We start from the raw sequence: 15,452 nt of genomic DNA on the forward strand, positions 1-15,452 counted from the left end.
CTCTCTCTCTCTCTCTCTCTCTCTCTCTCTCTCTCTCTCTCTCTCTGTTCATAAAATTACGAATTGTTTACAGGTACCATACTAGAGTGGGTGGAATGAGAAAGACTTTTGAGTTTCCTGTAGCCTTTATCTGAAAGAGCTTATGTTAATATGATTACATACATCTGGATCCAGCATTTCTTTTTCTCAAAATTGTAATTGCACCAGGCAGATACTTGTTTATTGTTCTCTGGGTCACCTAGAGTTCCAGGCAAATATAACCTGATAGTACCGACTAGAATAATGCGTGTGTTTGCTTCACTAAAGGGTCAGCGCTTTTTCTCATTGGATTCATAAAGAGAATTCAACCAAAACAAGTTAAGGAATATAGACCTAGGTGTTTTTAAGTTTTCCTCAAAATCTGAAACCTCATTTTTTTTTTACAGACCATATATTAGTAGAACACAGTCAGTCAATCCATGTACACAATGATATTACATATTCATATTAGAAAAGAAGAAAATGGCCATGAAGAGCACAGGGTCTATGTTATCATCCACTAAATTTTTTGAAAGTAGCTCAGGATATTAATAGACACATAATTAGTATCTCAGAACAGCGCTTACACCTTCTAATTAAAATTTGCACTTAAACATAATGTTTTTAGCAGAAAGTAGAAATGGAGTGTCTTAAAGGTGACAGAAAGAAATGTTGAATAATATTAAACCTCTGTAACTCACATCCATAGTAATAAAATTAGATCAGCCCTGTTCCCTGTGGTACTGCAGATTGGATCCAGGGCCTCATGCATGTTAGACAAGTGTCCTGCTGTTACATTGTGTGCTCAACCCTTAAGTAAGCATAGTCTGGCTTTCTTTATTTCTTTTTTCCTTTTTATATGTTGCTGCTCCTCAGCTTATGAAAGGGCTAGATTATAAGATAGAAAGCACATCTAAGATTGGAAACATAACTCATCTTCACTCTATGCTCTAGAGATCGTTGGCTGTCGAGCCTTTCAGTAACACGTGCAAGAGACTGAGACCTGCACTTCACTTTTAACTTCACATATCCCAGCAGAATGATAAAACATATCATTACATTGGGGGAGGATTGCCATTCCACTTTCAATGCACACTGTTCATTGGCTGAGTCTTGTATTTATGCCACAATAGCTGACTGGTTAGGTTCCTATGCTGAACCATTACCAATTTGGCACAGACTGTGTAAGGAGTACAGATCAGTGACAGTCTCTGTCATTTTTATGTTAGGATACTGAGCTCCTTTTGAGTGAAAATAGAAACTTGATACTTGGAAGAAATTATACATGAATATGCCCAGAAGAAGTCAAATTTCATTCTCTGTGAAATTTTATGCCTCTTACTGCTTGGCTTGAAAGTTAAGGAAGTAGAACCAAATCCATGAGAAATTAGAAAAATCGTTCCAGTTCTGAAAGTCAAAGTCTAACAATACAAGGAGCCTGTGCATGGATCACAAGTTTTAAAAGACTGTTGTAAGACATGTCATCTAGGTTTCCAACTGTGTTGGATATAGACATTCTGTTTGTCATGGTGGATACAAAGACAAAATCACTTAAGATGATTATTAGAAGGATGCTGTGTTTGGAGTCCAGAAATAACCAAGGAAAACACATAAAAAAGTAATGAGTAACATTTCAAAATCTGTTAGTTTAAAGTCCAGACCATTATCAAGGATGTTGACTACATGAAAGTGTGGAAGTGCTAACCCTCACTGGGTAGCAATGGCTAAATGCTACTGCCTACTACACTGGTGTTGATGGATGCTTGTTCAGTAATAGCTAACATTTTGGTACACACACCACTGCCATTTTAATTGTCCTGGGGAAAGCACACATACACACACACAAAGAGAGAGAGAGAGAGAGAGAGAGAGAGAGAGAGAGAGAGAGAGAGAGGGAGGGGGAGAGGGAGAGGGAGAGGGAGAGAACAAACATTCAAATAAAACCACACTCAGATACCTTGTCAAATGTGAATAAATTTAATAGGCTTATTAATTGTACTTTAATTCTTAGGATTTTAAAGAGCAATTTATAGCATTCAATATTTCTTTCAAATGCTTTACATACATTTTTCTTTCTAAGAAGCAAAGGTACAAAACTACTACATAGAAATGTATGATCTACTGCATAGTTCAATTAAGCAAATCAGAGCTGTACGTGTTGATTGTGGAGAGAGTCAGGCTAGGCAAGTCCTGAGCGCTTCAGGAAGTACCTATTTATCATTGCAGACAGCCCAGCCTAATAATAGACTAATAACAAATGAGAAAAATAAGTGGAATTCTGTGAATATGTATTATAAACTAAACTTGGGAGTAGCAATAAACCTTTATGTTTACTTTTTCTAAACATTTTAGTTGAGAGTTGAAGCAAAACTTATTTAAATTTACCCATTAATCAAATAAGCTATAACCTTGGCTTTTAAGTAAAATTAATGTTTTTTTCTCTAAAAATGAAAAAGAGGCTTCAGAATAAAAGGAGATACATTTATTCTTTCTATATTAATGCTATATAATGTTTGCATTTTGTATCTCAGACAGGAATAACAATGAATTGGAATTTCATGGCAGTTTTACAATGCTGAGCAACATTCATGGAAACTTCCTAAGTGAAATGGTATACAGCTTTTCTCATTAGTCTTGTACGCATAGATTTTATAACTTAATTTTTAACATATTGTCATTAGTATCTAGGGTCAGAGGCCTTTAAAATGAGAGTGTGTTGCAGGAAGTATTTAAATACTGTTCCTTTTTTTCCTTTAAAGCAACTTACCATCAATTAATTTGTATAATATATTTGTGAGAAGAACTGTTATCTTAAATATTTAAAGCCATTTAAATTGAATTTGAAAAAGCAAACATATACATATTTTCCTTTTATTATGCTATGTTCCTGTTACAAATATATTGAAGAATGATTTCAATTTACATCTCTGTATTATGAAATACACAATATTACTTCCACGATATTTTTTGTTATGAGTTCCAGAAGAGATTCTCCACTTTGCTTTACAGGATTGATTAAGTTCATGCTTTATAATGTTTCTTATATAATCAAGTCATCTCATTAAAATGAGCTTGAGAACTTTTCCAAAGTTTCATGATGAAAATATAATTAATAAACATCTATAAGTTAACATAGCACTAAAGGGAATATATGGTAAAGAATCATAGTGAACTTGTACTTAGTAAACATTTTGTTTGTAATGTGCTCTAGAATATCAACTAATGTGTGGTCTGAGTCATTCTCAAAAGTTTCAATTTAATTGAATTTTATAACTTGTCTTTCAAACAATGTATTTAGATTGAGTGGCAGTTGCAGATTTAATAATAAAATAAGTATACGAATATTTACATAACTCAACATACCATATAAAAGTTTGAGAAGGATTTTTGGATTACAGTTAAATATAAGTTTCAATATAACTTCTGAACAATAAAAAATTAATGAATAATTCTTGTTTTTGCCCTTAAAACATTTCTTTAAGACATAGGACATTTAATTGAAATATTCTTGGTCATCTATCCCTAGTGAATAATGCATTGACTCTATCAAAACTATTTCTAAGCTGTTGAAGTTAGGCAGGTTCACAAATTTTAAGGTTCCGGGGGCATATTGAACCCATTCTTTTTAAACAGAGCAGTCATTATTTTAGTTACACTTAAGAGTGTAATTGTTCAGAGAAAGAAGAGAACTGGATTTTTACATAAAAAGATGTACACCCACTGTGGTTTTCTAAAAGAATATCAGATAAAACCACCAGTGAAATGTTAGCTTGAAATTTATTCTCTCCAGAATCACTTGGGTGCTCAGTCTTAACATGAATTGAGGAAATCATGAGGAAATATAGAAAACAAAAGTTTGTTCAACAGAGAATCTAATTCATAGTTTTGTCTCATAGTATATAGAATGGTTGATTGAATCTGTTATAATGGAATATATGTTATTGAATTACACATAAAATATACAGACATATATATATGTACATGTATGTGTATATATGTTTGCTTTTATGAGTTGATGAATAAACATACTTTGGCCCATGGCAAGGCAAACTATAGCTAGGCAGAAAATCCAAGCAGAACCACAGGGGGGAAAAAGGCAGAGTTGAGGAAGACACCAGTCAGCCTCTGAGACAGAAAGACAAGGAGAAAATGGGATAACACCATGACCACGTAGCAATACATAGATTAATAAAAAAAAATGGGTTAATTTAAATATAAGACCTAGTTAGAAACAGGCCGGGGCCATCAGTCAAATAACTAAAATTAATATTAAGCCTCAGAGTGGCTATTCAGGAACTGACAAGTGGGAATAAAATGTCCGATTATACGTAACAATCTCATTTCCAATCTGTCTACAATCTCACAGAATAATATATTACTTTAACATTAAATTGAAAGATAAAACTCCAAATACATTTAACATAAAATGTAATTGGAGATAAAGAGAGAAAATAATGTAAGGTACATTTGGAAAAAATATATAGGATAATAATAGAAAAGTAGCTATTCAAAGTCCTTTTGGGGCTCTAGTGAGCTCTAAGATTTAGTCCATGTCTTTTGAAGCACTTAATTATTGAGCCATTTATCCTGCTATGATAGCAATGATTTAAAAAAGTCCACTTATCGAGACTGTGTTAAATTTTTCTGCTAATCAAGTCAAATAATCAATATGAGGTACATTAAGAAGAAAAGACCAATTTAATAAAATGGAATATAGTTCCAATTTGGAAACATACATCTAAAGTCACATCATTTTAGAAAAGACCAGACTGTGTCAATTGGATAGCCAATGTCAAAAAAGGAAGTTAAACAAAAATTAACTCAAAATGGAACAAAAGTCTATGCTTAAAAGAGAAAATATAAGACAATGACAAAGTGTAAGAATAATTCTGAAAACATCGTTTTGTAAGTAAATTACCAGTTATGGTATGGAAAATCATGAATGAGCAAAGAATCCAGAAAAACTGAACATCAAAATTAAACATATTCCAAAGGAAAGCATCAACAAGATCAACACAACTCACAATAGTGGGAAAATAGTGACAATTAAGGCAATATTCTAAGACTGTACTGATGGTAAGTATTAGCTGTGAATACACCAGCTCATACAAATAACTGAGTAACTAGAATTGCCTGTAGATTATATTGTAACAAAGATGTTATGCTGTAAAAGGAAAGAAGATTTATGGCAAATAGAGTTATCTACTCACTTTTGGAATATGTCTCTTAGACTGTAAGATTTTGAGGAAATGGCCATTCAATAGAATGTCAAAGAGAGAAGTAGAACACACAAGAGATTGTAACAAAGAGCAAAATGTCATAGTTCTCTTCACTTAACAGTGTCTGCAGTCACCGTGAAATAACAGAAGCTAGTGAATTCATTGTACCAAGGTGTGTAAAATTTAGTTATAAATAAAGGAAACCACATGCTTCAGACAACTTATACTAGTGCCATATACAATGTAAAACTTGATTGAATGTCATAAAACCCTAGAAGTTTTGGATTACTAAAGGTGTTTCTGAATGGCGATAATGTTAGGAGCAGTACATCAGCTAAACTATAATATTCTACTTGAGTACTGGTTAAAGGAAAGAAAACACACACACAAACACACACTACTCTGTAAGTATAAATGCCAAAAAATTCTTATAATTACAGGGGCTAGTCAGTAGGATCATTGCAGTGTCTGTGTTTGTTGCTATAGGTTATATAAAATGAGAAATACAGATCCTCATTCTACAACTCCTGTATAGGTATTAGAAATCATCTATGTCAGGGTCTTAGTTTTTCCTATAAGTTGTACTGTCTATTCAAGGCAGGCAGGTTTAGAAAGAAACATGGACTAGATTCAATATGATTTTTAGGGTGTATAATAACAGTAGTGGTCATTCCAATCACAAGGATCAGAAAGATACCAGTATCCAAATGCAATAAACAGATATGGTTCATTATTTCTGTCAATTTCCTTCTGATTACCAGGAATCTCATGGTGACTGTATAGAAGTTTCCTAAATACAACTAAATTGTATGGCTATCATAATGTTATTCCTCTAAGATTCAAAATTAGAGGTTATCTTTCTATCACATTAAACAGCAGAGGATATGATAGCTGCAAGCAAATCTTAACTAATAATAAATAAGAATAAATCTTAACTAATTGGGAAGACTGGGAAATAAAAAAAGTAGGAGTCTAGGGAAAAAGTATATTCTATAGATATAAAAAATCAGGATGTTAATGAAAGGTCCACTTCTCTCCAAAATTATCTCTTGTTTATCATGTGCTCTTATTATCAGTATAGTTATAGCCAATTCAAAAACAAAATTTCTTTTAAAATTTGGTTGAATACTACAAAATAAAGTTGATCCAACAACTAAGTCCTCAATCATCTGAAGAATAATGAAGAATAATTTGTTAAAACCTTTTTGTGAATTAAGTTCCAAGTAAAAACTCTACTATGATAAAGCTAAGTATAGAAACTCTTAATTTTGTTCTGTTGTGTCATCTTAAGTATCTCAATTAGAAGCAATATTCTTATTTATATAATATTACCTTAAACTTACAAAAAACCTATCTTTAAATTACTGTTTCAAATATTTTATTAGGACACACTCAAATACAAAAGTAAAAAATGCAATACTAATTCCCCAATATCTATTCCTATATCCAACAGTTATAAATTATCTTCTAATAATGTCTTCTATCCCTCACTGTATATTTTAAATAAAATCTGGGCATTATATATTATTACTTAAGAATAACTTGTAATGGACAATCTTTAAATCTAGGGTCCACAACACTATTATCTCAATGCCTATAATTACCCACAAGCCCTGAATATTCTGATATTCATGCCATATCTGACTACTACCCTGGGAAACTCAAGAATGTATTTTTACACCTAAAAACAGTTGTAAGTCTGTATTCAAGTTTTATTATGTGGTCTATGGTTCTTGTGGGTAATACTGTCCACCTGGATGGGAAATCTTCATTGAAACTATATCGTGTATGGTTGTATTATATACCTTTTAGATAGATAGTTAAGAGTATGACTGATGAATGCTTCAGATTTCCTAAGTGTTATATGAATATCCTCCCTCCGTGTTCTGTGCTGTTCTCTTTTCCCATTCCCAACAGTAGCATCCCCACACTTCCCCATACAGATTGAATGCACACTGCTATGCCCCCTCTCTATTGTTCATTACATTCTTACAGTGGTCCATTTCTACTTTCTTGGTTTCTGAAGCTGCTCCAACTTTTGTACTCACGACTGAAGATTTCGAGAGAAGCGAAGATCCTCAGATGAGAGAGAACGTGTCTTAGATTTTCTCTCACTGCTATGAAATAACAAGATAATTGGGTAGGAACGGGTTTAATTGGATGGAACTCCCACACTGTAGGCCTCCACTGAAGAAAGCCAGGACAGGAACTCAAGCCAGATACAAATCTGGAAGCAGAAGCTGATGGTTGGGTGAAGGGGCAGTCTATAACTAGTTTGCTCATCATGGCTTGCTCAGCAGGCTTTCTGACAGAACATAAAGCCATCAGCCCAAGGATGGCACCACAAACAAAGGACCCAGTGCTTTTCCATCAATATCTAATTAAGAAAATGCTCAATTAAGCTAATTAAGAAAAAGACTCTACAGGTCTTATGGAGGCAATTTTTTTTCTATTGCAATTCTTTTTAGATAACTTTAGTCTGTGTAAAGTTGACATAAAACTAGCCAGCACAATGTGCAACATTAAAGTTTCTGAGTCTGTTTTCTATTTCTAACTTTCCTGTTTCCATTATTTATCTGCGAATTTCAAGGCTTTATTTTTTTTTATTTACAACAGAATAGTATTCCCTAGTACCACATTTTCATTCTCCATTCATCAGGACATTTAGATTATTTCCATATCTTAACTATAAGGAAAAGAGCATCAATGAGCATGCCTGAGAAAGGATATGTGGAGGAGGATGTCAAATCCTTTGTGCATATGCCAAGGAATGGAATAGCCAGATGGAATGGTAGATTTATTTTTACCTTTTTTGAGACTTCATTATACTGGTTTCCAGAAGCATTGCACCAATTTGTAATTCCTCAACAATGAATGAGTATGCTTCCTTCATCACAATACTAGCATTTATTGTCAGTTTTGTTCATTTTAGCCTGTGTGACTACAGTAAGATGAAATCTATTTTTTTTATTTTCGTTTCCTTAATTGCAAGGAATGATGAACATTTTTTAAGATATTTTCTATTTTTTTTAATTTCTTCATTTGAGATGTCTGTTTAGAGTCTAAATAAATTTTGTTTTGTCTTTCTGACTCTTTGTTATTTGTATTATTTATATATTATGGATATTAATCCTCTACCAGATGAATATTTGGCAAAGATTATTCCCCAGTTTGTGGGCTTTCTATTCATCTGTTTTTTATTATTACTTTTAATTTAAGTGTAAGTTTTCAGTCTTATGAGGTTCCAATTGTCAATCATCAGCCTTATATTTTTGGGCAAGTGAAATTTTATTCAGAAATTCCTTCCTCAAACCTACAACCTGTAATATACCGACTAAACTTCAAGTTTCTCATTTAGGTCTTTGATCCATCTAGGGACAATTTTGAGCAAGGTGATAGATATGATTCAGAGTTCATTATTCTACATCTCAACATTAGATTTCCAAGCATGATATCCATTTTCTAGTATCTTTATCTCTTTCTTCCGAAGCTTAAAATCTCCACTGTAGCAAACCTTCAGTTCTTTTATTAGGTTTATTTCTAGATATTTTATTTTCTTTGAGATGTTTGTGAATAGGAGTGTGTCCATGATTTCTTACCTGTATGTTTGCCATTGTGTGGAAAAGCTATTGGCTCTCAAAACTTAATTCTAAATTCTACCCACCTTCCCCAATGCTTTTTCTCCTTCCATGTCATTATACAGTGTGTTATTATTGTTCAAACTTTTCTCGTCTCTCGTTAATGAATTGATATGGGATATGTTTCTTGGTTTCCTGGCTTATGCAGCATGCCTATATTCCTGCACTTTTGGCTTGCGTCTCTAACCTCCAAAGCCATTGATAATTCAGCTCTGTAATTCTTATACTCACATTTCTCCATGATTAAGCTAAAGTTAAGCTCTACACTTTTATGGAATCACAGGACAACACAGGACTGACCTAACGTTCCAGAAGTTTCCTTCATTCTGAGGAGTGCATTTGACTCATGTTAACATCAGCTCTGTCGTATAAAATTGTATATTCATAAAACTCAGGGACCTCTTTTTAGTATAGCTCTTTCATATTTGTCATTATAATTTTAAAGTTGTTTTAAGATGCTCAGATGATCACTAGAAATTGTGAGATTCAGAACATCTGGTAACACTTCCACCTGTCCTCCAAACACTAACATTTTATTACTAATGGGTCCAATTCAGCCGGAAACTAAGAAAATTACCACTCACATAATAGCTAGTGTTAGACTAAGGGTTTTATTCACTTTGATCAGATTTTCATTATCAATTTCCAATTAACTTGTTTGGGACAATCTATATATCCTTGTAACCACCACAGTTACCAGTGGATAAGGATCCCCTGACCACCAAAGAAAATCTGTGCTTCCCTTCCGTACTTGTACACACCTTCTATAATGCTGGGCTTCATCTGTGAAAATTGTTCAAGTGTTTATAATTTCTTAAATGTATAATTTTAATAAATGTTGTAAGTGGAATAGAAGAATATGCAGACCTTCAAATGGGCTATATTTTCAGTGAGGACAATCTTCACAAATGCAACCTAGTGGTTATGTGTATCACTCATTATATTATAGCATTCCGTTGAGGAGATGTGACTACAACAATTTTGATTAACTGTCTAGTTCTTGAATTTGGATAGTTGGGAAGAATGCAGTCTAGAGCCCCTAAAGATAAAATTAGTTGACAAAAATCCCGACATGGAAGATGGAAAGTGGGCACAATGTCACACCCCTTTCCAAGAAACTATTTCCAGTTGCTATGTGAGAAGAATCATCAGCTTCTTTGAAGCGACACTGAGTATATTGACCACACTCCAGGAATCACACTGAGCTGGAACTCCTACACTCATGAGTAATGGCAAACCAAACCAGATCCTGTGTTTTATGTTTTGGTGTGTGTGTGTGTGTGTGTGTGTGTGTGTGTGTGTGTGTGTGTGAGTGTGTGTGCATGCAAGCACATGCCTGCACTTTTATTTGTCTTATTTTGGTTTGATTTAATTTGAATACAGAAGGAACATGAAGTTTAGTGTGCAAGGAGTTATGGGAAGATCTAGGAGGACCTACAGGAAGGGAAACCATGATAAAAAATATATTGTATAAAATTATGTAAAAATTAACAGAAACATAAATATGAAATGAAACTGTTCACTTTAAAGGCATAAGTCAAAAATACTTTGATTCTTGGCCACAAGCTCTTTAATTTTTTTTTTTTTTGTTTTTTGAGACAGGGTTTCTCTGTGGTTTTGGAGCCTGTCCTGGAACTAGCTATTGTAGACCAGGCTGGTCTCGAACTCACAGAAATCTGCCTGCCTCTTCCTCCCGAGTGCTGGGATTAAAGGCATGCGCCACCACTGCCCGGCGCTCTTTTATTTTATAATAAACAATTTGACAGTGTTTATGTCATTTTCATCTCTAACTGAAGTGTGTAGAAGGTCTAGGTTATCTATATTCTCCTCAGTAGTTAGTGTTATCCTTAATTGTTTTTGTGTTGGCAAGTCTAATATGAGTGTACTAATAACTCATTATGTTTGATTTGCATATCCCTAGTACATGAATCTGTTGAGAATATCCCCTGGTGTCTCTTGCATTTTAAGACAATCAGTGAATACTAAGAATTTCCTTGTAGGATTTGTTTAGTAATTCTCAATACAAGTATAAAAATAACATATAATATTCCTTTGAGATTGTGTACATTTATGAAGTTTATGAAATAAAAGTGTACAAAACCATCTAAAGCCAAAAAAATTAAAATTCCTTTTTCTCTATGTCATAATACATGATTATTCAGGAAAATGTTATTTTTATATGAACTCCTTTCTTTTTGAACCAAAGCCATATGATGGATCAGTGGATCAAGTGTCCATTTCCCACCTTTTAGCAGGAATTCAAAGTAAAACTCTTTCTACCTTTTCTCATTATCATATTCCTTCAAAGTTATTTTAAGAAAGCCTGAGCCCTACTGTGGCACTGTGGAAAAGAGGTGGAAATTTTAAGACACTGTCCTGCTGGATGTTTTAGGTCAGTGGATGTGTGTTCTCGAGGGAGAGAGAATGTGGGATGCTACCCCTACCTTGAGATTTTACTACTTCAAGTCAAGGGATAAACTTGCTACTTCAACCATCTCTTCTACTTTAAGTTCATTTAATACAGTGATGAAAATCTGATTGATACAACCTCACTATTTTTATTCCATACAATATTTGAATTAGGTAGACAATTATGACAGGTAGAAAATAGCTAAGATTTGCTGATCATGTGTGTTTTCCATCCCTTTGAAACTTTCCAAGTAAATGAGACCAATCTACCTCATGTTTCTTCCTTTTCCTCTTTTTTGCTCTTACCCTCTGTGTGGTGTGTGTGTGTGTGTGTGTGTGTGTGTGTGTGTGTGTGTGTGTCTGTCTGTCTGTCTGTCTGTCTGTCTGTCTACCTTTATGAGTGTCTGTCTTTCACAATAGAAAGGTTTTGGGGCTATCATGTAGTGCTTTTATTGTTCACCAGAAGGTGGCAATGCATTAGAATGAGTTTAGATACAGCACATGGGTGATGGGTTTTGAATTTCTTCTATCACAACTGGATTTGGGTATAAGTTGTATGAAGTGTCTTGCCATTAATGTTCTCTTTGATGTCAATTCTAGTGACTTGGATCAAAACCGATGTTCTTGCCAATTACCCGAGGGACAAAAAGATTTGTTTATGTCTCCATTTCTGTGGCATGAGGTAATTGCACCTGTCTTCTATACTTCTGAAAATCTATTCTTCCCCGGGAGAGCAAGAAAGTCTGTTCATCATTTTTACCTCCACCCAGACTATAAGATGGAAATTAGCTTGCAAAGATGGGTTACTGTCTCATCTTAGCTATGCATATTTTAACTGACCTTTGAAGATCATGAAGCTATTCGTTATAGCTATTACTATGTGAGTGTTGCTGCTTAGCCTAATTTTTTAAACATTCAACAATGATTTTTCTACTTTCAGTATGTTCAAGAATTTCCAGCCTATTGATTCTTATTCATTTGAGGCCACGATTGAATGCAGGTTTAATTTAGCCAGTCTAGAAGGTTATTAAATTCAGTCACAGGTGTTCAAAGGAAAGCATTGTCACAGGGCTGCTGTCATTGAATTGGCCCAAATCAGAACTTCTATTTCTATGTTGTAACACTCTTCCAGTCCACTTCTAGACAGTCTTCATATGTGCCTCATGACACAATGGGAAAGATGCTATGACATCTTCCTGTTGATATGTTAGCTCTTTCCAGAGCTATTTTTGCATTTCTTTATCCTGATCATTATAGGATCTAATGTAGAGCATTCAGGCAATAACATTCTCTTTTGAAGCAATTGTGCCTATTTTAATTGTTGAATCTATTTAAATTATAAGTTACGTATTGATTTTAAAACAATTATTTTGTATACATATAATATTAACTTTTATTTTCTGTCTTATTTATTTGTTTCATTTTCGTCCCTCTTTCCCCATGCAGCTCCTCCCATACCCACATCCTTTGCTACAACAGACACGAGTCCTATATTTGATGTGCTGGTTATTATTATTTGACCGGTAATCTACCTCCATAGTCTCTATGTCCAGTCGCTTTGATGATCATAATCCATATTTGAAAGGCAATCTCAGAAATGAACAGTCTCTCACTATAGTTCACTGAGAACTTTTGATTTATCAAATTTGAGTTTAATGTTCAAGAGTTTTTTCTTCCTATGTTCTCTTTATAGACCCTGCATTGGTTATCTTTTGCTAGTCTGAAAACAAATCATCTCAGTGACAAGAAAAAAAATAACACTGACTGAATTTGCATTCTGTAGGTAGAACTGGTTGGTCTTTATTGGTTTGCATCGTCGGCATCAGTCACTTTCACCTCTGCCAGCTTCAAAGCAGGTTTGGCCAGAGGATGAAAAATGGCCTCAGCTGGAACTTATACGGATCATCAAGATTCTTTAGCCCTCAGCAGGCTAGTGCAGACCTGGCCCAGCAGTGAAGAAACCGAATTATAAAAGCAAAATTCAGACCCACACAAAACCTCTTAGGACTTTCATTGACAAGTGATCCTTGTATTTCATCTCCCATATTCTTTTGGCTAAAACAAATCATTAAGCGGAAGAAAATTCAAAGCATGATAAATGAATTTCTGCTATTATAAAGTTTGGAGGACAGTAGCATTGTAACTATTGCAAGGTCAATGTACGGAGAAATATGAAGAACTGTAGCAAGATATTTGCTATTTTGTAAGGGTACCTGAGGAAAATCATCTGCATGTACAACATGCCCAAGTGATCAGGTTTGTCTTCATGCCTTGTCTTCTATCTGCCTTCGCTTCATGTCAGTAATCTTGATTATGTGTGTACTAATAACATAATAGTATATAAATCCCAACACAGTAATACATAAACCCCAATGCACGTTTTCTTTACCCAAAACCAATACATTAATAATCTTCAAAAGAGTGAAAGAACCTAATACTAAAGTCACAAAGTTTGTTTCCTAGGACTACTTATGGGAAAATTTGCTGTCTTAACAATCTAACGATTAGTGTGCAGGGAGGACATGGAGAGCACACTCTGAAAAAATAATTGGGAGAGATTAATAAGAGAACTGTGAAAACGATACGATAAAAGAGGGTGGTATTAGTCTCTTTTTTTTGTTGCTTTGATAAAACAAAATTAGGGAGCTGGGCTATGCTGGGGCACACATTTACTCCCAGCCTTAGGAGGCAGAAGCATGTGCTTCTCTTTGAATTCGAAGTCAACCTGGTCTACAGAGCAAGTTCCAGGACAGGATAATGAAAGGTTACTTAGAAAAGCTCTGTCTCTAAAAATAAAGCAAAACAAAACAGCAACCAAAATCCCCAAACCAAACCAAAGAGAACACAAAATAATTATGAATGAAGAATTTACAGAAACAAAGTTTTCTTTGGCTTATGGTTCCAGGGGGCCAGGAGTCATCACAGCAAGTACGTATGGAAGCCATCAGGAAGCATAACAGCAGCGGCAGAAAGATGAGCAATTATAATTTCTACCACAAATAGGAAGCAGAAAGAGCAATCTGGAAGTAGGGAATGCCCAGGAGCTCTCAAAATATTCTTCAGTGATTTATATCTTCTAGCTATATTGTACCACCTCCCCAAACTGTGACACCAGCTGGTGAGTGGCTGTTCAAATACCTGAGCAAAGAGTAACAAAATATTATAGATTTGGATTAAATGTATTTGCTTACACTTAATTGAGCAGAATAAACATATCTCAATATGAGAATACCCCCTTTCATGTATAAGGCTCTGAACTCAAAGGTTGGTCATGGAGGACAGAGATTTCCTGCACAGGTGTGGTGACTTACACCTTTAATCTCAAGAGAGAGCAGGAACAAGTTTGTGAGCTGCAGTTCAGCCTGAGCTACCTGGTCTACCTGGAGCCTTCCTGGATTAAAGTGAGATCCTCTCAAATGGATGTATAAATAAAGAGTTTTAAAAATAAAAGCATTAAACTATAATTGCACAATCCTGTGACCTGGGTAAGGTTTTTGGTGACTCTGTAATATTTGGTATTTTCTCATTAAACTGAGAATATCCGTTTTTTTTGTTTGTTTGTTCTGTTTATTGTTTTGTTTTGTTTTGTACTGAAGGTTGGTTTATACTTGAGTGAAATGTTACTAAATGGAAGATTTTATTAAATTTAAGTCAACTTCTATTTCTTCTGCTTTTATTTTTGTTCTTCAAGACAAAATTTACTGTTGCTTTGGAGCCTGTCTTGGAACTAGTTTTGCAGGCTGGCCTCAAACTCACAGAGATCCTCCTGCCTTTGCCTCTGGAGTGCTGGGATTAAAGGCATGCACCACCACTGCCTGACTCAACTTATGTTTTTAAATGTAAAATCACCTGACTGCATTATTTTCAGGGTACGCGAAAGATAAGTTTAAAGATTCTTTTGGATGTTACTGTTTCTTCTAAATAAAATCTTGTACACACTTTTTAATTTCTTCACCCATATTTCTGATAACTCCAAAGTCTCTAGTTGACATGGGTACATTTTTAAAAAAACACATCAATTTAAAATGAGCTTGATCATTTCAAACTGTGTGATTCTATTTTAATCACTATCTTCCTCTTTCCTGTGTAATTAAATTATCATACTTGAATAAACTGTACAGTGATTTGGCAAATCATATATATATATATATATATATATATATATATA

This window comes from Microtus ochrogaster, unplaced genomic scaffold, assembly GCF_000317375.1.
Source record: "Microtus ochrogaster isolate Prairie Vole_2 unplaced genomic scaffold, MicOch1.0 UNK8, whole genome shotgun sequence".
Classification (NCBI taxonomy): Eukaryota; Metazoa; Chordata; class Mammalia; order Rodentia; family Cricetidae; genus Microtus; species Microtus ochrogaster.